Raw genomic sequence first — 27105 nt, forward strand, 5'->3', positions numbered from 1 at the left:
TACAATTCTGCTAACTTCTCCAGTGAGTAGTCAGTCCTAACTGGCAGAAAGTGTGCTGACTTTGTCAATCTATCAACTATCACCCATACTACATCATGTTTCTTCTGGGTGAGAGGTAGACACTTACAAAATCCATGGTGACCCGATCCCATTTCCATTTAGGTATGCGTATAGGCTGTAGCAAACCTGATGGAACTTAATGTTCTGCCTTGACTTGCTGACATGTCAAGCATTTGGTCACATAGTCAGCTATGTCCTTCTTCATACCAGGCCACCAATACTGGAGCTTCAAATCATGATACATCTTTGTACTTCCTGGGTGCATAGCATATACACTGGTGTGTGCCTCTTTCAGAATACTGGCCTTCAATTCCCCATCATCTGGTACACACAGTCTTCCTTTGTAGTACAAACACCCATCTGCTTTCACCTCATAGTCAGTTGCTTTTCCCTCTGAGATTTTGCTCATAATAGCTATTAACTTTTCATCTGCCTTTTGCTATCTAAAATCTGTTGTAGTAGGTTTGGCCTCACTTGCAACTCAGCCAAAATTGCTCCATCTCGAACCAAAGATAGACGGGCATTCAATGATCTCAAAGCTGTGATGGATTTTCTGCTCAAAGCATCAGCAACTACATTTGCCTTCCCAGGATGGTAGTCAATTACACAATCATAGTCCTTTAGGAACTCAATCCATCGCCTCTGTCTAAGGTTGAGCTCCTTCTGGGTTGGCAAATATTTTAGACTTTTGTGGTCTGTGTAAATGTAGCACTTTTCACCATATAAGTAATGCCTTCATATCTTCAGTGCGAAAATAATTGCTGCAAGCTCTAGATCATGGGTAGGGTAATTTTGTTCATGTGGCCTTAGCTGCCTGGAAGCATAATCGACCACCTTCCCCTCTTGCATCAATACACACCCTAACCCACTATGAGAGGCATCACTGTAGACCACAAAGTCCTTTCCTAACACTGGCTGTGTTAATACTGGTGCCTCTGTCAACATAGCCTTCAACTTCTCAAAACTGGTCTGACACTTGTCATTCCAGTCAAATCTGACATTCTTGTGTAACAACTTGGTCATTGGAGCAGCTATTAAGGAAAATCCCTTCACAAATCTCCTATAATACCCAGCTAGCCCCAAGAAGCTTCTGACCTCAGTTGTATTCCTGGGAGGCTTCCATTCCATCACTGCTTCTATTTTCTTGGGATCCACCCTAATCCCATCAGCTGACACTATGTGTCCAAGAAATGCAATCTCGTTCAACCAAAAGTCACACTTGGACAACTTAGCATACAGCTTCTTTTCTCTCAGGGTTTGCAGAACAATTCTCAAATGCTCATCATGTTCTTCACTGGTCTTGGAATACACCAAAATATCATCAATAAAGACCACTATGAACCGATCTAGGTATGGATGGAAGATACGGTTCATAAGGTCCATAAATGCCGCTGGTGCATTTGTTAGGCCAAAGGGCATCACCAGAAACTCATAATGCCCATATCGGTCCTAAATGCAGTCTTTGGCACATCTGCATCCTTCACCCTCAACTGATGATACCCTGATCTGAGATCAATCTTGGAAAATACTCCTGCTCCCTTCAACTGATCAAACAGATCATCAATTCTAGGCAACAGATACTTATTCTTCACAGTCACTTTATTTAACTACCGGTAATCGATGCATAGCCTCAAAGTCCCATCCTTCTTCTTCACAAACAGCACTGGAGCTCCCCATGGTTACACACTGGGGTGTATGAACCCCTTATCAAGCAACACTTGCAACTGAGTTTTCAACTCCCTCAATTCAGTGGGTGCCATCCTATAAGGAACAATGGAAATGGGTGCTGTACCCGGTAGTGTCTCAATAGCAAATTCAACTTCCCTTTCTGGTGGCAAACCAGGCAACTCTTCAGGAAATACCTCTGGGAAGTCTCTTACTGTGGGTATATCACTCAGGTTTGGCTTAGCCTGCCTAGTATCCACCACATGTGCTAGGTAGGTTTCAGAGCCTTTTCTCATCATTCTTCTTGCAACTATGGCTGAGATGACATTGGACAAGAAATCTGTCCTTTCACCCACAACAGTGATCTCATTACCTTCAGAAGTTTTCAAAGAAATTCTCTTCAATTTGCAATCAACTATTGCCTGATGACGTGACAACCAGTCCATTCCCAAAATCACTTCAAACTCATGGAAAGGCAACTCAATTAAGTCTGCCAAGAATTCATACCCCTGAATCCTTAACGGGCAACCCTTGTATACTTTGTTCACCACTACACTGTGGCCCAATGGATTAGTGACCAGAATGTCTTGGTCACTCTCCCCTACTAGTATGCCCCTTTCTACGGGTAGGTTGATGCAGATGTATGAATGAGTGGATCCTAGATCCACCAATGCATGCACAGAAGTATTGTAGAGGGAGAACGTACCCCTGATGACGTCTGGGGCATCTTGCTCCTCCTGAGCTCTCATGGCATAAGCTTTGGCAGGTGGTCTGTTATCTGGCCTCTCTACTGGCTCAGATGCAGGCCTCTGTGATGGTCCCACTGCGTCAGACTTGCCAGATTTCCTACTCCTTTGTGGTGCAGGAGCAGTGCATGCGCTTGTGTTGGAGCAATGTAGTAGTTCTGCGTGGGCGGTTCCTCAACCGATGCTCTGTTGACCCACACCTTAGCGAGCACCGCCACTCTCCAACACTCCCCCTTATGCCACTTCAGGCAATGTGGACATGCAGAAGATGCTGGGGCTAGTCCCCTGAACCCCATCCCTGGAGAGTTGCCCACTGATGGTGTGGACTGACCTCTCCTAGGGGTAAACTGTGGCCTGGGCCCTTGAGATTGACCATGACCTTGTGGCTGACCTGAACTCTGTGCAGGTGGACCCTTGAACTTCTTCCCAAATGCAGGAGATGAACTAGACTGACCTGGGCCCCTCTTCTGTTGTCTCTCTCTTCTAGTTTGCTCACTTATTCTAACCTTTTCAACCTTTATTGCCGCTTCTACTAACTTGGTGAAGTCAGTGATTCCCAAGGCAGTGATCATAATCTTTATGTTGTCATTTAGTCCCTCTTCAAATCTCTTACATCTTTCAACTTCATTAGGGACTATCTCCCTTCCATAGCGACTCAATCTAACGAATTCCTTCTCATACTCGGCCACTGACAGCTGCCTCTGCCTCGGGCTAATGAACTCTCTTATTCTCTCTTCCAGGTATACACTACCTACATATTTCTTCTTAAATTCTGAGAGAAAGAAGTCCCAAGTTACTATTTCTGGCTGTACTTCACTGGACACAGTATCCCACCATTCATATGCGTCGTCTTGCAGCAGAGATACAGCAGCTTCTAGATTTTGCTCTGGAGTACAGTGGAGTTGTTTTAGAACTCTACCTGTTCTGTTCAACCAATTTTTAGCTGCAACAGAATCATCTTCTCTCTTGCCAAAGAAGTCGACTGCTCCATATTTTCTCAATTTTTCCAGGTGTGATTTTGGTTGTGGAGGTGGTGGTGGTGGTGGCATTACCCCAGCCATTTGTTTAAAGAATTCGGCCATTTGATGAAACATGGCCTGTGGAGGCTGAGCAGGCTCTGCTTGAGCTGGCGGAGCAGGTTCTCCCATACCCCCAGTCTCTGGTGGAGCATGACTCTCCACTTCCTCCTCAACTGCTCTCTGTGATGTAGGGTCCATATCCTATTCAAAATAACAAAGACAAACAGATCTGCATTAGTGTCAGCTCGACTCTTACAAATGCAATGCATGGTATGGACTCAATCTAGGCCCAGAAATGCCTAAACCGTGCTCTGATACCACTAAATGTGACACCCTTTACCCGTGTATAGAATATCCGAGTAAGCAATGTCACACGATGTATCGGCACACTCTATTTTACCTTAATCAATTTTTGTCATAGTTTTAAATATAGCTTATGAAATATAATTTATTTAAGCCATTTATCGAAATTATTATTTATTTGAGGTTCCAAAAATTTTAAAGAAAATCCGGCAGAGTACCGGCTAAAAATGGAGAAAACAGTTCTTCGGAACCTGTGAAAAACACTTCCAATAATCATATTCGATCATCTCAAACTCCAATATCAAAATCTCAACATTTTTCAATTTCATTTCTCAATCATTCATCTCATGTGATATCATGTATAAATCACAGATAAACATTCACTTTTCCATTCACAACCTCAATTTTCATTATTTACATGAACATTAAAATACATTACATAAGTTCAATTACATATGAGAAAATAACATTAGTTACAAAATACCAAAATGAAACCTAGTGTCCTACCAATGCACTATGGATGGTGAGGTGACACGGATACTATGCAGAGTTGCAGGATGGACTCACCCAGCCTGCGGCCTACTGGGCTCTCAATCTATATCTCCAGAACCTACGCGTGGCAAAAGCAACGCGCTAAGCAATGATGCTTAGTGGTGCAATAATAAAATAAAAGAAAATAGCAAAAAATAAATATGTATTGAATGTATATGTCTTATTTGTTTTGTATTTGTTATATTCATTTATTTCTTTAACTTTGTCCATTTTCATTCATTTGGTTGCCCAAGTAACCTATATTGGATGACTGGACTGGATAAACGGGTAAACTGGCACTGGGTATCAAGTACCTCGGGCCGTCACACTATCGGTCACATATGTATCTCCCGGTGTGCAACAGAACAGCTAACAAGCTGTAAATAATATTAGGCACGAGGCCAAGTCTTAACACAAGATCAAAATGGCTAAAAGCCATAAAATCACAGAATGGCATAATGCCATGTGCAGTACTGCTAACTGAACCCTATTGGCATGCCAAACTATCCAAACCAAACTTGTTGGCATTAAGCATTAATACCATTTCTAAGCTTAAACCAAGGGAAGCAAAATTTTCAGTTTTTGTAACCCAAATTTACTGTTCCTTTAGGCACTGTTGCAGTGGGAATTTGAGGAAATAGTAAACATGAAAATTGTTCCTTATTTTGTCTAGTTAAATTTCCTTTTTTGAATCACTCCATTTGGAGTTTTTTAGCTCCAGATATGGTCCAAAAACCACAGCTGGCCGGATTGGAAAACTGCAGAATTGACCAAATCTACAGTACAATGAACAGTAATTGTGATTCCCTTGTTGGATAGGTTCTGGTCATAATTTGGGGTAGATTTCTTCATGAAAGTTGTTTGTCTATATCTTAACTTGTCGCTGTAAAAATTTCAGGTCAATTGGCCTATTCTACAATGAGTTATGGCTAAATGAACAGTTACTGTTCATTTAGTCATTCTGCAGAATCTGCTTGCAGGGTATCCGGATTGGGGCCAACTTTTGGTCCACTTGCTTTGGTCTTTTGGGCATGATTTCTTCATCAAAATTGTGCCATTATATGTCTAGTTTCATGTCCAATTTGCCAAACACCCATTGAACCTATACAGCCAAAGATATTGCAGTCCAAACAGGCTGGACTCACAGCCTCCCTGCTGCTGTCACTAGGCAGCCTACCCATTTCAGTTTGCCATGCAATAGTTCACTCCAAATTATGGTCAACTTACCTCAAATGGTCACTAATTGACCATTAGAATGTTCTTTAACAATTTCATAGGCAAAGTCCAATTTTTCTCCCAAAACCCTAATTCCCATTATGAGTTTTCACAACATACCTTAATTAACTAACTAATTCATTATCCTTATAATTACATACTTTAAACATAATCTCTAGTTCACTCCAAGTCCATCAAAAACACTCAATCTTGTTCCTTCCTTAGGGCTGCCGAAATCCATGGTATACATACACATAAATTGTGTTCATTTGACTTACAAATTCTTACTCCTTTTTAAGTCTCTAACATGGAAATAAAGAGTTTTAGATATATATGTGCACTAACCTCTTGTAGAGCAGAATTTTTCAAACTTAAACTTCACTTTCTTTCTTCTTCTTGGCTGCCAAAGGATTATGCAAGGTGCAAGAATGAATTTTAGTGAAAGGAGTAGGAGGATTTATGGTGAAATGAGGAGAGAAATTGAGCTTGTTGAATGTGTTAATGGGGATTTGGTCTAGGGCATGGTTTCGGCTGGTTTAGGGAGGAGGAAGATGGTTGTTGCTTTTTAATTTCTTTGGTCTTATTTATCTCTTTTTATTAGCTAATTAAATGGTTGTTTAATTTTGATTGGTGGGAACTTTTAATTGACATCATAATGATGTCATAATTTGCTTTTTATTGATTTTTCTTTTCTTTTCTTTTCTACTAGCTTTAGATTAATTTTTCATCACCCTTAATTCATATTTTATGTCATAATAATTATTTACTCAACTGGACAAGTCGGTCAAAAATCGTCTCTGAAGACGAAATGACCAAAATGCCCTCCGTTTGGCTTAACGGGTCAAAATTGTCTGTACCGATTGAAAAATTTTTCTAAATATTTTCTTGGCATTCTAATGCCATAGGGACCTCAATGGCCCTTCTCTAGAGTCCCAAAAATTATTTTATGAATTTTTACCCGGGTCTAGGGCTCCTAGTTGCGAGAACTGCAACTTCCCTCTAGGTTACCCATCGCTTGGGCACCGGCTTATTTAACTTGGTTGTATTTTATTTCTAAAATTTTTCCTAAATTTTTCTTATTAATATTTGAGTTAATTATGGTCCTTCACTTTAGTTTAAATATTTTTCCGAACATTCTAGCTGTCCGGACTAACATTGGTCACCGGAACAGTAGAATGTACGGAGTTGCTACCGGGAGGGTGTTACACAGAACACCTGTATGTTGGACTGAGTTGGGTGAAGATAAGCTAGTGGGGCCAGACCTGATAAAACAGACAGAGGAAAAGGTGAAACTGATAAAGGCCAATTTGAAAGTTGCCTCAGACCAACATAAATCTTATGCTGACTTGAGGAGAAAAAACATTGAGTATGAAGTTGGTGAGAAGGCATTTCTCAAAGTATCACTATGGAAGAAAGTGTTGAGATTCGGGAAAAAGAGAAAATTAAGCCCTAGGTTTATTGGCCCATATGAAGTTATTGAACGTGTGGGATAAGTAGCCTACCGATTAGTCTTACCACTTGTGGACAAGATACATAATGTGTTCCATGTCTCGATGCTCAGAAGATACAGATCAGATTCTTCACATGTCATCTCAGCAGAAGAAATTATGGTACAACCTGACCTGACATATGAAGAAGAGCCAATTAAAATCTTGGCACAAGAGGTAAAAGAGCTCAGAAACAAGACAATTCCACTAGTGAAAATCCTATGGAGACACCACAATACGGAAGAGGCAACATGGGAGAGCGAGGAGACAATGAGGCAACAGTTCCCTCAGCTCTTCACATTAGGTAAATTTTGAGGACAAAATTTTTATTTAGAGGGGAAGAGTTGTAACATCCCCACTGTACGTGTTCTGTACGTTCTATTGCTCCAGTAGCCAAATAACAGTCCAGGCAAGTCAGGATGTCTGGAACTACACTTCAGTGATAGTGAACAGACATATAATGATGAAATAAATAAAAAGAAAATACAAGAAAAATCAAAGAAAAATGAAAGAGAGAAAATGAAGCTAAGTTAAATGAGTCGGCACCGCAGCAATGGGTGACCACACCGGAAAGGCCGTTGCCGACCCCAGGACCATGGGAAACCCTCAGAATTTAATTTTGAGACATAAATAAAGGTTTATTGAAATGTAATTGATACTAGAAATATAAAAGAAAAATTAATAAATTAGTACAAAGAAAAACGAAAAAATCGAGAAGTAGATAAAAATCGGTGTTATCGAAAAATCGGGAATATAACTCGAAGTGGGGCATTTTGGTCATTTGATACCTAGAGTTGCATTTTGACCTCAATTTCCATTAAGAATAAATGATATTGCACTTAGGAAATGTCATGAAAAATTAAAATAGGATACAATGTATAAATAGTAAAAGAATTTAGCTAAATGTGCAAATAGTGGAACTTTAACTAATTAACCATTAAACTAATACCTAGTGCTCCACTAACTCCTAATTTGGGATAGCTATACAAGTCATTTGTGGAAAAAAACCATCATCTTCAACCTTGAGAAATAACCAGCCAATAGAACTCCATTGAAGTCCACCATGGCCAAATGAGTTCCATCACCATGCACCATTGATTTAGCCATTATTTCCACTTGGCTCCTTCATTAAACCTTGCATACTCAGCTTGGGGAAGACATTGGCAGCAAAAAGAAGAAGTTTAGTGAGGTTTGAGCAAGCTACAAAAAGAGGTAAGTGTCCAAAACCTCTCCCTTGCTTTAGTAAACCTTGTGTTTAGGTTGAGGTGAGTATTTTGGTGAAGAGAAATGAAGAAAATCTTGAGAAATGAAATGGTCCATTTTCAGCAGCCATGATTATGTGTTGTATTTGAGTTTTTCTTACCTCTAATGGATGGAAATTATGGTTGATTAACTCAAATGGAGGATGTAGTAAGTTAAAATCTAAGTATGTGCATGTAGTGCTTGAATTAAGGGTGTGAAATGGAACCTTAATGCTTTGGGCAAATTGCCATGTTTGGCAGCCTATTAAATCATGAATTTGTGTGTGAATATGTAGTTTATTAATGAAATATGCCAGTGTTAAATTGTGGGCAGCATGTGTAAGTGATATTGAAGTATGATTATGTTGAAGTGTATGTGTAATATTGACATTGAGATATGTTGAATTTTGGTGGAAGTGAATGTTGAACTTAATGGTGAATTGTGTGCATTAAGCACTTGAATGTTCTACCAAAAATTGTTGCTGAAATTGTGTACAATATATATATATATATATATGGAAGTGTCAATGATTGAATATTGAAGTAATGAGGAGGAGAAGGAATATGAAATTTGAAGTATATGTGTTTTGTGTAGGTTGTGTATTGATGGCAGTACTTAAATTAGGTCATAAGTGCCAAACTGTGAACCCAATTGGTATGAGGCCAATGGGGGGTGAAACTAGACACCAAATAGGCCAACTCTCATGTAGAAATGTTGCCAAAATTCTGCCTATAAACTGACCTTAAAAATGACCAAATCCGAAATAGCAACCTTGCAACCCAGATTTTTGACCATATGAATAGTAATCATTAGGATGACCATAACTCACTCAAAACAGGTCCAATTGACCTGAAATTTTTACCATGGATAGCTTAGATATAGAGATACATTTCTTACGCAGACACCAAAGCCCAGAAATGACCAGAACTAAGCCAAATAGCTTGCACAAGTTCGGGTACCAAAACTGCCAGGACTAAAAGTGACCTAAAATTGACCAAATTTTGCACTAAAGGTGCAATCTGTCCAGCTTTAGTAAATTGACCATATCTTGGTCTATACAACTCAGAATGACCTGAAATTTTGCCCCGCGTGCAATAAGACATAGAGCTACAATTTTTCTTCTTCGACCAGAAGCTAAAAACCAAGAGAAATAGGACTTTAAGCTAGACCAATCTAGCACACAAAAATTGAGAATTTGACATTTACATACAATGATGCTTGAAGCAATTTGGCAATGAATGCCAACTTATCAAAATGGTAAATTGCACTATATTGGCAGCATATTGAATTACAATATGTGACATGTTGATGCTAGAAACAACTTATCCATAGTACCTAAAAAGGTCAACATATGCATTGACTTATGAATTACATAATAGTTAGTAAACTCTAAAAATTGAAGAATTAAACAATTAATTTATAATGTGCCCTAGTTTGCCTAGTTGACTAGTTTGGATAGGTTGGCATGCCAATAGGATTCTGACAGCTGTTCTGTAAATAGCTTCATGCCATACTGTGTTTTTATGGCTTATTATGCTGCACTGTGACTTTAATAGCCTACGGTTATACATATTGTGTATTTATTATTGGCTTATCGCCAGATTGACTATATGGTTTTTTAGCCACGCTATTTGCACACCGGGAGACACTTTGTGATCGATGGCGTGACGGCCCGAGGTACTAGGTACCTAGTGTCAATATATCCATTTATCCAGTCTGGTCAGTATATAGGCTACACGGGTAGTAATTCAAGTACTATTAAATTCAAATAGCTAAATCCAGTCTACTAGCATACAGCACAACCAAAAATTTGTAAACACTTTATTTACTTTATTTTAGTATATATTTCTTTATATTTGGCACCACTAAGCAAAATTGCTTAGCGCGTTGCTTTTGTAACGCGTAGGTATTGGAGACACAGTTGGAGAGCCCAGCAGCCCTACGACCAGGTGAGACATCGGATCTGCACAGGAGTCCAGAGTCATCTGCACTGCATTGCATACATGGTAGGACTTAGGATATCCTGTATTTTGTACTTTTGTTGTATTTTTGAAATTCGACCCTGTATTTTGTAATGTTATGAAAGCTCTAAAGTTTGTAATATTTTGTACATATTAAATAACATGGAGATTTTCTAGATATATTTAAATTATTATGGACTGTATTGTGAAACTGTTTAATGTCTGTAAAAGTCTATTGGCTTTACTGAGAAATAGAGACTGTGAAATATCTGAGATTTTGATATTATCATATTAAACTGTTTTCAACAGGTTTGGAAGGACAGTTTGTCCGAAATACAGACGGCACCTTGCCAAAATTTTATTAGCATTTTTGAAATACTGATTTTATCAAAGTATGAAAATAGTATCAACATGATATGAATATTACGTAAAAGACTTCTTAAAATCAAATTGAGTTCAGGAAATGAAATAATCACAGACTAGGTGTTCTGGCACACCGTGTAGCACGCCTTGCTCGGCTATACTGTAGACGGGTGAGGGGTGTTACAATTGAGGTCTAGCATTCTTCATAAGTATTGTTGCCCTATGTCTTAGGGACAATCAGAAATTTTGCTTACCATTTTTCAAGTCTTATAGAATTCTTTATAGATAAATTATTAACTTAGACTCAAAGGTCCTAGATTGGCATGGTCCTCAATTAGGTCAATAGTTTGACCTTAAATTCTAACCTTATACATTTATAATTTGAGGAAGTTGTCTAAAACAATATTTTAGGTCTCTTTCTTAGCTTTCCAGATTGGTATGGCTCATTTAAATTAGACACTTCTGGTGGGAGATATGCTTATTTGAATTTTCTGGATTTTATAAGAGTTGTAGCTCTATGTCTAAGCTTTCCATGGTATAAATTTCAGGTCATTTGGACCTGTTTTGAGTGAGTTATGGCTAAAATACTGACTGCTGTTGAAATGGTCAATTTTCTGGTTTGCAATGTTACCAATCCGAATTTAGTCATCCTTGTAGGTCACTTCTAGGCAGAATTTGGGCAACACTTCTACATGAAAGTTAACCTATTTTATGTCTAGTTTCACCTCCAATTGGCCTCATACCAATTGGAGTCACAACTTTACACTTATAACCTAATTTATACACTGCCAATAATCACAACCTGCATAAGAGAATTTACACTCCCAATTTGGCAATCCTCCTCCTCCCAATACTTCAATATTCATTCTTGGCACTTTTATATTTATTCAACACAATTCCAGCAAAGTAAATTGGGTAGAATACTCAAGATTTCAAGGTACATAATACTCCATTAATATTCAACATGTAAGCCAACCCAAATTCAATATACATACTCACCAAATTATCACATACACTTCCATAACAAATACACACATACTGCCCCCAATTCAACTCTACCATATTTCATGAATAATTTTCATCAATTCACATACAAATTCAAGGGTTTACAAGCTACCAACCATGGTAGTTTACTGAGGTATTCAATTCCCTTTTTAAACTCCTAATTTCAAGCACTAACATATATATACATGGGCATTAACTTGCTACACTTCAATTTGAGTTAATCAACCTTAATTCCCATCAATTCCCATCAATTTAATGTAAGAAACACTCAAGTAATATAGGCTCCCATGGCTAACTAAAATTGGGCAGTCCAATAACTCAACAATTCCATCAATTTTCATCACCAATCAACTCATCTCAAGCTAAACATAAACTTTACTTAAGAAAGGAAGTGAATTGGACACTTACCTCTTTTTGGAACTCGCTAAAACTTCATCAAATACTTCCCTTTTTGCTCTCAAAATACTGCCCAAGGTGTGTACTCCAACTTTAATGAAAGAACCTTGAAGCTTTCATGGCTTGATCTTGGTGGATGAGAGCTTTAAGCTTTAGCCATCCATAGAGTTTCCCTTTGGAATTGAATTCGGCTATTTGAAGTTGATGAAGAAGAAGAAGATGTGAAGTGGCCAAAACCTTGTCTTCATGTGCCTTTTATAATCACTGAGTGTCGCACTAACCACCATTAACATTAAAATATGTCAAAGTTTCCCTTAATTGCACTAATTCCCTTATATTCCTTTAATTTATATTATGTGTAATATTTCTTATTTCTATTGCATTTTCAAAATTTAATATCATTTATTTTTAATGGACATTTAGGTCAAAAGTCAACTCTAAGTGTCAATTGACCAAAATGCCCCTCTTCGGGTTGTATTTTCGATTTTTCAGTGACACCGATTTAATCCTTGTTCCGCCAATTTTCTTAAATTTTCGTTTTTATTTGTACTGACTTACTAATTTTTCTTTGATATTTTCAATGTCAATTACATTTCAATAATGTTTACTTAAGTCTTAAAAATATTTCCTAGGGTTCCCCGCAGTCCAGGGTTAGTCAACGGCCCACGTTGCAACTTTCCAGTGTGGTCACCCATCGCTACGATTTTTTGCTCGTTTAACTTAGTTACATTTCATTGCTATTATTTCTCCTTTATTTTTCTTGTATTTTCCTCTATTGTATTTTATTATTTCATATCTCCTCACTAATATTTAAGTATAATTCTAGGCATTCTAGCTATCCAGACAGACACTGGTCACCGAAACAGTAGAAGCACTACCGAATGTAGGGGTGTTACATAGGATCACATGCATCATGCAATATTCATTTTTATCTATTTGATTTCAATGATAAACAGCATATTAAAACTCTTTTAATATATTTTTTGGATCTACATTTGCCATTTAAGATTTTAGAATTAATCAGATTAATTATTAGAACCCCAAATTAGATCAAGAATAAGTGCACTAACTTCTTGATGCACTGCAGTGTGTTTGGCACCTTTAGGATGCATCTTTAGGATACCAGATGTTGTCCCTCTAGCTTGTCCACACCAAGATCACCTATGGCAGCCCTTGAACAGCTTCTAAAGCTTTTTTTATGAATTAGAAAACCAAGTTTTGCCTTTTAAGAGATTACAGATGTAAATAGGACATTAGAAATAATTTCTAGTATTTTTAATTCAAGAGATTGTTTGCTAATCTCTTTGAATTGATGACAGAAGAAGAAGAAGAGAAGGGAATGGCAGCCAAGGGTGGCGGCACAAAGAGAATGAGCAGCTTAAATTTTTTTCTTTTCATCCTATTCCTTATATAGCTAGGTCACCACTTAAAACCCTTGCCACATATCACCTTTTGATTAGCTCTAGGTTTAATTGACCCAATCACATTGTGCCAAGTGTCAAACCTATATTTAATCTTGACTTTGATCATCTTACATGATTAAAAGACATATGGCAAGCTTATGAGTAGTGCCATGTGTCACCATCTCATGGTGCCACATGTCACCCTGTGAAATGACCAAAATACCCCTGTGTCTTAATTTTGAGTTCTCAACCCAAAATAATTATTTCTCTTCTTCTAATCAATTTATATCAAATATGAATTAATTAATTAATCTCTATTAATTAATTCTCATTAATTAAATTCATATTTAAACACTTTAAATATCAATTTAACTTATACTATACATCCAATAACCTAGATTTGGTTTCAAGCCATGCTAGGGACTTTGCAATCTAATTGCAAACCAAACCTATTTAATTAATCAATTAAACTCTTTAATTAATTAATTAAATCATATTTAATTTGGTGATTACTTGTGTATGTATGTGACTTACTAGGCTCATCACTAATTGGCAATGAGACATGATATCAACTCTTAATATCATCAGAATTCTTTCTTACCATAAATGAATTCTCTAAATCATTTTATGCACCTCATAGACCATAGTTAACACCTAGCATAACATGCCATGACCACTCAATCAGTAATAAGGTTTACCTTAAATGAACCTATAATCATATGTTACCATGCACTAGAATCTCTCTGTTACAAAATCCCAATTTGATAAGGTTTACCTTAAATGAACCTATAATCATATGTTACCATGCACTAGAATCTCTGTGTTACAAAATCCCAATTCGAGCTGGAGTTATGGTTTATGTCAAACCTCATTTGCTATGAATATTACGTTCTCTTTTAATTCCAGTTCTTGATTAACAAGATTTTCTCATCAGAAACTCTTTTCTGATTAAATATATCTGTCCTGGCCAGGAACTTAAAACATTAAGAACAATTAAATGAACATAGGATTTTATCCCTATTTACTTAGAGGAACAGATTCTATCTTGATCAACACCTACCTCCATATATTACTAGTAGGAGCCAATACATGCCCATATACCCATACACAGTACATGTATGAAAGTAGTATCAAACTCAAACCACCTATATACAAGATAACTGTGCTATCCCAGGTCTAAAGATAATATGCACTAAGATGATTTATGACAATACATTGAAAAGAGTAAACTCCATGTGCTTGTCAAAAATGTCATTGGTTCGGCCTACTTATCATGTATAAGTGCTTATCATGTTTGTTATATGGCATGAGACTCACCATTCCATCTTATTTATATCTCATATAAATAACTTGGGAACAAACATGAATACAATCTTACTGGATAAGTCATGTTCTTATTGTGAAGTATCCTTGAATGTGAACCTATTTATGACACTTTGTGCTAGAAATACTGTCACTCATATTCTTAACAACTTAAGAATAGAATTTCTAATAAAATATCAATGGACCTTTTCTATTACACATAAATATATCATGTAAACGGAAAAGTGAAAATGCCTTTTATTAATAAAAACATGTACAAGATACATACTAAATGATATGCTCTAGGGCATACTACTAACAATCTCCCATTAGCACTAGAGCCATTCATTACAATATCTTAGACCCATCTTCTTAAGATGTCGGTCTAGCTGAGCTTGTGACAAAGGCTTAGTGAATGGATCAACTGGATATTTCAGCTAATGCTATTTTTTGCATGGCTATATCGCCTTACCCAACTATTTCTCTGATAATGTGGTAGCGCCTTTCTATGTGTTTGGATTTCTGGTGAGACCGGGGTTCCTTATATCCAAACAGCTTCTTTGCGATTCGATGCAAAGAATATACTCGGCCTCTGTAGTGGAATCTGCAGTCGTACTCTATTTGGAACTCTTCCAACTAACTGCACCTCCATTACAAATGAACACATATCCAGAGATAGACTTTCTATCATTGATATCTGATTGGAAATCAGAATCAATATAACCATCCAATTGTAAGTCACCACCTCCATATTTCAAGAATAAATCCTTAGTTCTTCTTAAGTACTTAAGGATATTCTTGACAGTTATCCAGTGTTCCAAACCTAGATTGGATTGATACCTGCTAGTCAAACTAACAGCATATGTGATATCCGGCCTAGTACACAACATTGCATACATCAAACTTTCAATAGCCGAAGCATATGAAATCCTGGCCATTTTATCTCTTTCTTCAGGTGTCTTAGGAGACATCTCTTTAGAAAGGCGGATACCATGTCTCACTGGTAACAATCCTTTCTTGGAATCAAGCATGTTAAACCTCTTTAACACCTTTTCCAAGTATAGACTTTAGGATAACTAATTATTCTTTTCGCTCTATCTCTATAGATGCGAATCCCAAGAATATAGGTTGCCTCCCCTAAGTCTTTCATGAAGAATGTATTTGACAACCATACCTTTGCAGTTGTCAACATACCTGTGTCATTACCCATCAACAGAATATCATCCACATATAAGACAAGGAAAGTAATAGCACTGTCACTAACCTTCTTATATACACATGGCTCATCCTCATTTTTGATAAAATCAAATGACTTAATGGCTTCATTAAAATGGATGTTCCAATTACTCGAAGGTTTTTTTAACCCATAAATGGATCGCTTTAGCTTGTGCACTTTGGAATCATCTTGTGATTCATAGTATGCAGCTATTGCTAATAGAATCCTAATTAATTTAAGTATGGCAACAGGAGAGAAAGTGTCTTCATAGTCGATTCCTTGCCTTTGGCAACACCCTTTCGCTACTAGCCTTGCCTTATAGGTCTCTAACTTTCCATCAGAACCAATTTTCTTCTTGAAAACCCATTTGTTCCCTATAGGTACAATACCATCAGGTGGGCCAACAAGATCCCAAACTTGATTCTTATACATGGAATCAATCTCGGATTTCATAACATTAATCCATTTTGAAGAGTTTATATCTGATATAGCTTCTTCATAGGTGTAATACCCCTCACCCGTCTACGGTGTAGCCGAGCAAGGCGTGCTACACGTCGTGCCAGAGCACCTAGTCTATGATTATCTCATTTTCTGAACTCAATTTGATTTAAGAAGTCTTTATGTGATATTCATAATATACTGGTTCTATTTTCATATTTTAATAAAATCAATGTTTCAAAATAGTAATAAAAATCCAGCAAGGTGCCGTCTGTATTTCGAACAAACTATCCTTCTAAACCTATTAAAAACAGTTCAATATGATAATATTCTCAAAATCTCAACTATTTCATAGTTTCAAAATACAATCCATCATAATTTACATTCATCCAAACACTCTCCGTAGGAGTTTAATATATACAAATTATTACAAACCTTAAAGTTTTAGAATATATAAAATTACATAACAAAATGTCAAAATACAACTGATAGTCATTATACAAGATTCTAAGTCCTACCATGTATACAGTGTAGTGCAGATGACTCTGGACTCCTATGCAGATCTGATGTCTCACCTGGTCGTAGGTCTGCTGGGCTCCCAAGCTGTGTCTCTAATACCTACGCGTAGCAAAAGCAACGCGCTAAGTAATTCTGCTTAGTGGTGCCAAATATAAAGAAATATACACTAAAATAAAATAAATGAATTGTTTATGAATTTATAACATCGATATTCTTTATAGTTGCTTATTCTACTTTTATTTGCTAACATTTCAATATTTGCTAATTTTGGTAGTGCTGTAAGTCACTAGACTAGATTTAGCTATTTGAATTTAGTAGTGCTTAAATTAATTGCCTGTGTAGCCTATACACTGACCAAACTGGATAAACGGATATACTGGCATTGGGTACTTAGTACCTCGGGCCGTCACACCATCGGTCACAAAGTGTCTCCTAGTGTGCAAACAGTGTGGCTAAAAAGCCATATAGTCAATCAGGCGACAAGCCAAGTATAATAACACAATCTGTATAGCCGTAGGCTATTAAAATCACAATGCGGCATAATAAGCCGTAAAAACACAGTATGGCGTAAAGCCATTTACAGAACAACTGTCAGAATCCTATTGGCATGCCAAGCTATCCAAACTAGTCAACTAGGCAAACTAGGGCATATTACAAATTAATTGTTTAACTCTTCATTTTTTTTGAGTTTACTAGTTATCATGTAATTCACAAATCAATGTATATGTTGACCTTTTTAGGTAATATGGATAAGTTGATTCTAGCATCAACATGTCACAAATTGTAATTCAATATGCTGCCAATATAGTGCAATTTACCCTTTTCACAAGTTGGCATTCATTGCCAAATTACTTCAAGCATCATCGTATGTAAATATCAAATTTTCAGTTTTAGTATGCTAGATTAGTCTAGCTTAATGTCCTATTTCTCTTGGTTTTTAGGTTTTGGTCAAAGAAGAAAAATTGTAGCCCTATGTTTTACTGAACTTTTGGCAAAATTGCAAGTCATTCTGAGTTGTATAGACCAAGATATGATCAATTTACTAAAGCTGGACAAATTGCATTTTTAGTGCAAGATTTGGTTAATTTTAGGTCAAATTCATTTCTGGCAGTTTTGGTACCCGAATTTGGGCAAGCAATTTGACTTGGTTCTGGCCATTTCTGGGCTTTGGTGTCTTCATAAGAATTGTAGCTCTATGTCTAAGCTTTCCATGGTAAAAATTGGACCTGTTTTGAGTGAGTTATGGTCATCTTAGTGACTACTGTTCTTACGGTAAAAAATCTAGGTTTACAAGGTTGCAATTCCGGATTTGGTCATTTTTAAGGTCAGTTTCTAGGCAGAATTTTGGCAACATTTCTACATGAAAGTTGGCCTATTTTGTGTCTATTTTCACCTCCCATTGGTCTCATACCAATTGGGTTCACAATTTTTCACTTATAACCTAATTTAAGTACTGCCAACAACACACAGCTTGCACATGAAAATCACACTTCTAATTTGACAATCCTCCTCCTCCCTATACTTCAATATTCAATCATGGCACTTCTATATATATTGAACACAATTCCAGCAAAGCATTTTGGGCAGAACACTCAAGTGCTCAATGTCACACCCTACCCCTCTGTAAGGCATAACATGATCCCGTAGTATACCTAATGAATTACCAACTTCATCTACTGATAACCCATTAAATACACTACAAGGGATTTTAAAACTTTTCTTACTTCATTTTACAGTGGTGAGCACTATTTACAGGTGTAAAAAAAAATTTTTTTTTGAACTTAAGTGAAAGAGCTAACACATTTGAATTATTAGGAATTTCTGTAAAAATTTTGGCAGAGTGCCATCTGTATTTTGAATAAAACAGTTCTTCAAAAACCTGTAAAAAAGCACTTCAATATATTTCCAAATCTCAACTCCAACATAATTCAACACAATATATTTCTCAACTCAAATCCATCATAATTTTTCAAAGACTGAGATAAAGGAATATAGTACAAATTTTACAATTCAAAATAACTCATAATTTACTTTACAACTTCAATGTACAATTGTAATTTACAACTGCTCAAGACCAAAAACAATATATACATACAGTGAATATACATTACAGTACAAAATGCAATTGTGGTATACTCAATATACCTGATGATCTCTCGCTGAATGTACTAGCGGCATAGTCTCGCCGCTCGTCTGTCTGTCTATTCATGACAAAGAATGAAAGCTATCGCTGAGACAATGTCTCAGTGGTGCACAACATTAACCAAATACAGCTTTAAATCACAAATCATAAATCATATAAATAGCGGATACTTAAAACCATAGTTAAATTCAAGACAATAAATGTCATAAGGAATTTAAACTCTATTTCACAATATCACAATAAATCTCAATAATCAAAACATAGTTAAATTCAAAAGACAGTGAATGTCAATAAGAATTTAAACTCCATTTCACAATCTCACAATACATATCAATAAATCACACACAGCTTAAACATGTTCCAAAGTTCAATTCGTCCCAAAAGCGGATGGCTAATGAGGTATTCAATTCGCCCCAAAAGCTGATGGCTAATGAGGAATAACATAGCTAGCTAGCAAAAATATGAGTACTCATTCAATTCGTCCTCAACAGGCACACACCTCAACACTTCAGCCAGAGAGGGAATTCAATTCGTCCCACTAGACAAGCTAGTGAGGAATATAATCAATATACATGATAGCTGTGATTTCAAACCATTTTCAATGCTTTTCAATCAATAAGTATCCATCAAATATCATTCAAACAATTTTTAACAGTTTCAAACCATTTACAATGCTTTTCAATCAATAAGTATCCATTCAAACACATTTCTACAATTTAAAACAATTATGTACAAATAGTCATAATTCATTTCAATTGAAAAAAATTCAAAAGAAATAGCTGTTATGCACAAACCTCTGATAACTGTCTCCTGGCCTTGACTCAGTGTTTCCTTCCCTTTCCCTGAGTCTTTGCTAACTGAGAGACACAATTTGAGGTGTTTCAGTACTCATTTAAACTGTCTCTAACGATAATGCTTGATAATTAATTCACTGAATTCTATTATTTGCTTAGTCAACCTAATATGTTGACCCTCAATGTATTCTAGGTAAATTAGGTTTTAATGTTACTAATATGTCACATTCAATAGTCTTTTAGGGTTGGTACATGTTACCAAATTCATTTCCATGTATATTGCGTTTTCTTGCAATTTGCTGGATTCCGGGATACTAGTTTGACCTTGCTGGATGACCTAGTTCCCTCGGTTTTCAAGTTTTGGTCAAAACTACAAACTTGTAGATCTATGTCTTATTGCACCTGGGCCAAAATTTCAGGTCGTTTTGAGTTATGTAGACCAAGTTATGGTCATTTTACTATTACTGGTCAAAGTGCATCAAAATTGGTCACTTTAGGTCATTTTAGGTCAATTTTGGTTCGGCCAGTTTTTGGACCCGAACTTGTGCAAGCTGTTTGACTTGCTTATGGTCATTTCTGGGCTTTGGTGTCTTCATAATACTTGTAGATATATGTCTTAACTATTCATGGTCTAAATTTCAGGTCAATTGGACCTGGTTTGAGTGAGTTATAGCCTAAACACTAACTGCTGCCCAAATGGTCAATTTTCAGGCCTTAATTGCATTAATCCGGATTTGGTCACTTTTCAAGTTACCTTACAAGCACAATTTTGGCAAGCTTCCTTCATGAAAGTTGGCACATTTTGTGCCTAGTTTCACCTCCAACTGGTCTCATACCAATTGGAGCTACACACCTAAGGTTCTAAGCCCAAAACACAAACTGCCCTATTACATTTTGTTTATACTCATCAATATCACCTTTAACCCTTACCAAACTTCACCTTCATGCCATTTCTGGTTTGTACCCTAACCTAAACATATTTCACAACATTTTATTGATCATTTTGGCAGCTTACAATCACATTCAACATACCCCAAAAAGTGCAAAATTTGTCAAACTCATTTACAACAATTTAATCACCTATTCATGCTCATTTACATGTCCAACTTCACACCATCACACATATACCCAAACTGTCATAACAACTAACACAATTAAACATTAATATTCCATAATCCAAACATGAAATAATATCCTTATGGTTCACCAAACGAGATTGCCAATTCATGCATTACATTCCCTTAATTTCCAAGCATTAAAATTTCAATACACATTTACATATACTAAGTATACATCACCCAAATAATTTCCTACACAATATCCATTTAATCAATCCTTTAATCTACCATTTACAAGCAAAAATAAACTGCCTTCAAGGTGTTTCCATGGCTGCTAAAAGTACACATCCCCCTTTAAACATCAAACCTCAAAAATCTCTCCATAAATCAAACACCCATAACATCCTTACAAACTTTAATTAAACAATAATAAAAAACACAAACTTACCTATTGAGGAGGCTTGTTAAATCTTCACCAAACTCCCTTAAATTTAGTATCTACTTCTTCCTTGTGAGGTGGGGATCAAAATTAATTAAGACAAGTAAAGAAAATCAGCTTGAAAATGGGGTGGAGTGAGCCATGCTTTTGGGCGGCCATGGGAGAGTTTGAAAGCTTTTGAATTTCGGCAATGGTGAGTGAATGAGGAAGATGAAGGTGTTGAATGATGTGGCTGTCCACTTAGGTGTAGATAATTCCCACTAACTCTCCATTAAACTTTATTTAATTAATATTATATGTTAAATGTGTTAATTACTCAATTTGAATCTCATTTTTGCTATTTACATTAGGTACCCCTAATTTAATTCTTCATTATATTTTCCAAGTGTAATATTATTTATTTTTAATGGACATTTAGGTCAAAAGACAACTCGGGGTGTTAAATGACCACAATGCCCCTGTTCGGGTTGCATTCCCAATTTTTCGGTAACACCGGGTTTTGTCCGTTTTTCCATTTCTCACTTTTCTTTGTACTAACTATTTAATTTTTATTTAATATTTCTTATGGTATTTATACTTCAATTGATGTCTCTTTAAGTCCTAAAAATATTTTCTAGGGTTCCCCGTGGTCCAGGGCTAGTCAACGGTCCACGCCGCGACTTCCCGGTGCGGTCACCCATCGTTAGGGTTCTCGGCTCGCTTAACTTGGTTACATTTCTTTGCTATTATTTTTCCTTTGTTTTTCTTGTATTTTCTTTTCTTGTGTTTCATTATTTTATGTCTCCTCACTCATATCAAAGTGTAGTTCTAGGCATCCTAGCTGTCCGGACAACACTGGTCACCGGAACAATAGAACGCACTACCGAACATAGGGGTGTTACAATTCTCCCCCCCTTAAATAAATTTCGTCTCAAAATTTTACCTGGCATTAGTCTCTGAACAGCTGTGGGTGCTGTCTTCTCATATCCTCTTCACGTTCCCAAGTAGCTTCCTGGCCTGAATGATGGTTCCATAGCACTTTAACCAGGTGTATCTGTTTGTTCCTCAGCTGCTTCACCTCATAAGCCAGAATTTCTATGGGTTCTTCCTCATATGAGAGGTCTGGATTTACTTCAATCTCTTCAACTGATAGTACATGAGATGGGTCTGATCTGTACCTCTTTAACATGGACACATGGAAGACACTGTGTATCCTTGCTAACTCCAGAGGTAATGCCAACCGATATGCCAAAGGACCCACTCTCTCTAGAACCTCATATGGTCCGATAAAACGAGGACTCAGTTTCCCCTTTCTGCCAAATCTCATAATCCTCTTCCAAGGAGAAACTTTGAGGAATACCTTATCACCCACTGCATATTCAATATCTCTTCTCTCCAGATCAACGTAGGACTTCTGACGGTCTGATGCAGCCTTGAGTCTATCTCTGATCACTCTGATCTTTTCCTCTGTCTGCTGAACAATTTTCGGCCCAATCATCTTCCTTTCACCTACTTCATCCCAACATATGGGAGTTTTGCACTTTCTGCCAAACAAAGCTTCATATGGAGGCATCCCAATGCTTGATTGGTAGCTGTTGTTATAAGCAAACTCAATCAAAGGCAAGTGTGTATCCCAACTACCTTCAAACTCAATCACACAAGCCCGTAGCATATCCTCCAATATCTGAATTACCCTTTGGTGGCCATGCATGCGTGGGTGGAATCTTGTCTTTGAAGTTCAATTTAGTTCCTAGGGCTTTCTGAAGACTACTCCAGAATCTAGAAGTGAACCTAGGATCTCTGTCAGACACAATTGATACTGGCACTCCATGCAATTTTACAATCTCATATATGTACAATCTGGCCAATCTTTCCAGGCTATAGTCCATCCGAACTGCCAAAAGATGAGCAGACTTGGTCAGTCTATCAACTATAACCCATACTGCATCATGACTATTCTGTGTTCTTGGAAGTCCTGTAACAAAATCCATAGTTATCCATTCCCATTTCCACTCTGGTACTGACAAAGGATGTAACGAACCAGCTGGAACTTGATGTTCTGCCTTTACTTGCTGACTAGTTAGGCATTTGGAAATAAATTCATCTATATCTCTCTTCATACCCATCCACCAGTAATGCTCTTTTAGCCCTCTTTACATTTTAGTTCCACCAGGGTGTATAGCAAAAGGAGACTCATGTGCTTCCTTCATAATGATCTGTCTCAATTCCACATCACTAGGAATGCACATTCTGCCCTGATGTAGCAATAAACCATCATCTCTCACAGAAAATTCAGGTTTCTTGCTCTGCTGGACATCTTTCAGTAGCTTCTGATATTTATCATCACTCTGGCGACCATTACGATCGATCAATCAATCTTGTTGTACATGCCATGCAACTCTCATCTGTCCTTCATCATCAATCTCTAAAGCGGCATCTTTGTGCTTTCAATTCATATACCATGGACAAAGGAGAAACTCTGAGACTTGCCATAGTCTTGCGACTTAAGGCGTCAGCCACCACATTTGCTTTCCCTGGCTGATAGTCTATTAAACAATCATAGTCTTTAATGAGTTCTAACCATCTTCTCTGCCTCAAATTCAATTCCTTCTGGGTGCCTAAGTACTTCAAGCTCTTGTGATCTGTGTAAATGTAGCATTTCTCCCCATACAAATAGTGTCTCCAGATCTTAAGAGCAAAAATAATAGCTGCTAGCTCCAAATCATGTGTTGGGTAGTTCCTCTCATGCGATTTCAGCTGCCGTGATGCATAAGCAATGACATTCCGATCTTGCATCAGTACATAGCCTAACCCATTGTGAGAAGCATCACTATAAGCTATGTATTCTTTACCCGGAGTAGGTAAGGTAAGGACTAGAGCTTTAGTTAAACACCTCTTTAACTCATCAAAACTTTGCTGACATTTATCTGTCCACTGAAGTTTCACATCTTTCCGAAGCAGCTTGGTCAATGGAGAAGATAACATAGAAAACCCCTTCACAAACCAACGGTAATATCCAGCTAAACCTAAAAAACTACGAATTTCTGTGATATTCTTAGGCGGCTTCCAATTAAGTATAGCTTCTACTTTCCTAGAATCTACCTTGATCCCTTCAGCTGACACAACATGTCCCAAAAAGGAGATTTCTTTCAGCCAAAATTCACACTTCGACAATTTGGCGTATAGCTGTTTCTCCCTTAAAGTCTGCAGTACAATCCGCAGATGTCTGTCATGCTCCTCTGCATTCCTCAAGTATATCAAAATGTCATCAATAAACATCACCACAAATTGATCGAGATATGGTATGAAGATAGTGTTCATCAGATCCATAAAAGCAGCTGGAGCATTTGTTAACCCGAATGGCATTACTAGAAACTCATAGTGGCCATATCGAGTTCTGAAAGCAGTTTTTGGAATAATCTGCTCTTGCACCTTCAACTGATAATAACCAGATCGCAAATCAATTTTGGAGAATACAGCTGCACCCTTCAACTGATCAAACAGATCATCAATGCGAGGCAATGGATATCTGTTCTTTATTATCACCTTATTCAATTGCCGGTAATCTATACATAAGCAGAGAGTACCATCTTTCTTTTTAACAAACAACACTGGTGCTCCCCAAGGTGACACACTAGGGCGGATGAAGCCCTTTTCAAGTAGTTCTTGCAACTGTATCTTCAACTCCTTCAACTCTGCTGGTGCCATTCTGTATAGCGTTATGGAGATTGGATCCACACCAGGCATAACATTAATTTCAAGCTGCACTTCTCTTTCCGGAGGTAATCCTGGCAATTCATCAGGAAACACATTTGGAAAGTCATATACTGTAGGGATGTCTTTCAATGCTGGACTCCCCACTTGGGTGTCTACCACATGTGCCAAGTATGCTTTACACCCCTTTCTGATCATTTTTCTGGCTAGTGCAGCTGAAATGATGTTTGATGGCAATAGCTGCCTCTCCCCATGAATTACTACATCAGCATCTTGAGGAGACCAAAAGTGATCTTGACCTCTGATCAATCATAGCATGATGCCTAGCTAACCAATCCATGCCCAAGATGATATCATAATGTCTAAAGGGAATTTCAATGAAATCAGACAGAAAAGTGTGTCCTTGGATCACCAAAGGACAATCCCTATACATTTTATTAACCCTGACCTCTTGTCCTAGCGGACTTGTTACTAGCACCTCAAAGTCCATTTTTGTGCATGGAACAGCAATGCAATCAATGATGCTAGCACTCACATAAGAATGGGTAGAACCCGGATCAAATAACACAAACACATCTTGATTAAAAGTTGAGAAGGTACCAGCCACAACATCAGATGTCTCGGCCTCTTCTCTTTGCCTCATTGCATAGATTCTGGCTGGAGCACTATCTTGCTCTGACTGTTTCATTGTGCCTTGGCTGCTTGCCGGGCTACCTCTACCCATGCCTCTACCTCTGCTGGGTGGTTGTGAACTTCTGGTGACAGGGCTCTGAACTGACCCTTCTGCAGTAGTAGGAGGTGGTCCAACTCTGCGAGCACTGGTGCAGTCCTTAGCAAAGTGTCCTGTGCCTCCACAGTTATAACAGGCTCCAATAGCCTTGTAGCATATCCCACCATGATTTCTTCCACAAGTTTCACATTGGCAGGGAGGGTAGGAACCTCTGGTAATGTGCTGACCAGATAGAGGAGGTTTCTGTTCTGAATGTCTTCCCCTACTAGACTTCTTGCCACCTCTGCTGTGTCCCCCATGGTTCTTCCTCTTTCCAGTAGGACCACTGGAACTCTGTTCTATAGATTTTCCCTCTTTCTCTATATTCTCTGATTTCTTTTTCTCAGGAGTAGCTTCAGATTCAATTCTTTCTAACTCTAGAGCTTGAGAAATAAGTTCAGAGAAGTTAGTGTGTTTGAAGCCGGCCACTTATAATCTGATACTGGGCTTCAAGCTAGTTTCAAACCTCTTGCATCTCTCCCTGCTGGTAGAAAGTAGACTTATAGCATAATGGCTTAGGCGAGAAAATTCTCTTTCATACTTAGCCACTGATCTGCTTCCCTGTTTCAGACTTAGAAATTCTTGCAGTTTCTGGTCTACATAAGCATCAGGGACATATTTTTGTCTGAATTCCCTGAGAAAGTCATTCCATGTTAGCACTGCAGGTTCTACCAGACTGTGGGGAATGGTTTTCCACCAGTCATAAGCATCCCCACAGCTAAGATCTCGAGTATTCAAATCGAGCTCCTGCATGCGGATCTGATTTCTTGAATACTCTATCCATCCTCTCTAACCACTGTTCTGCCTCTAGAGGATCTACTGTCCCCTTGAACTCTGTATCCCCATATTTCATCAATTTGTCATACTGTCTCGTAGAAGACTATGGTTGTACCACTGGTGTCTGTATTGGGACTTGAGTAGGCACATTACCAGCCATTTGTTGGAACATTCTAGCCATCTGCTGAGCGAACTGAGCAGGAAACTGCGGTACTGCGGGGCTGGTGCTACTGAACCACTGACATTGTGTAGAGCTGGGGCATCCCCTTGCACCTCAGCCTCTATAGATTGATCGACTAAACGATCACCCTCTTCCATGGTCAATGCGAGGATCTTAGACCTCCTGAACAAATAACACAAGGAGATTTCCTCCCGTTAGTGCATATTTATAGTGTAATGTACAACATGTATCAAACAATGATATTGAGCAGTTGTACTATGAAGAAAGGAATATTCAAATAACCTGTGAAAACAGAATTTAAAAACTAGCTCTGATACCACTAAAACATGTCACACCCTACCCCTCAGTAAGGCATAACATGATCCCGTAGTATACCTAAT

The sequence above is a fragment of the Hevea brasiliensis genome, chromosome 14, assembly GCF_030052815.1.
Source record: "Hevea brasiliensis isolate MT/VB/25A 57/8 chromosome 14, ASM3005281v1, whole genome shotgun sequence".
Lineage (NCBI taxonomy): Eukaryota > Viridiplantae > Streptophyta > Magnoliopsida > Malpighiales > Euphorbiaceae > Hevea > Hevea brasiliensis.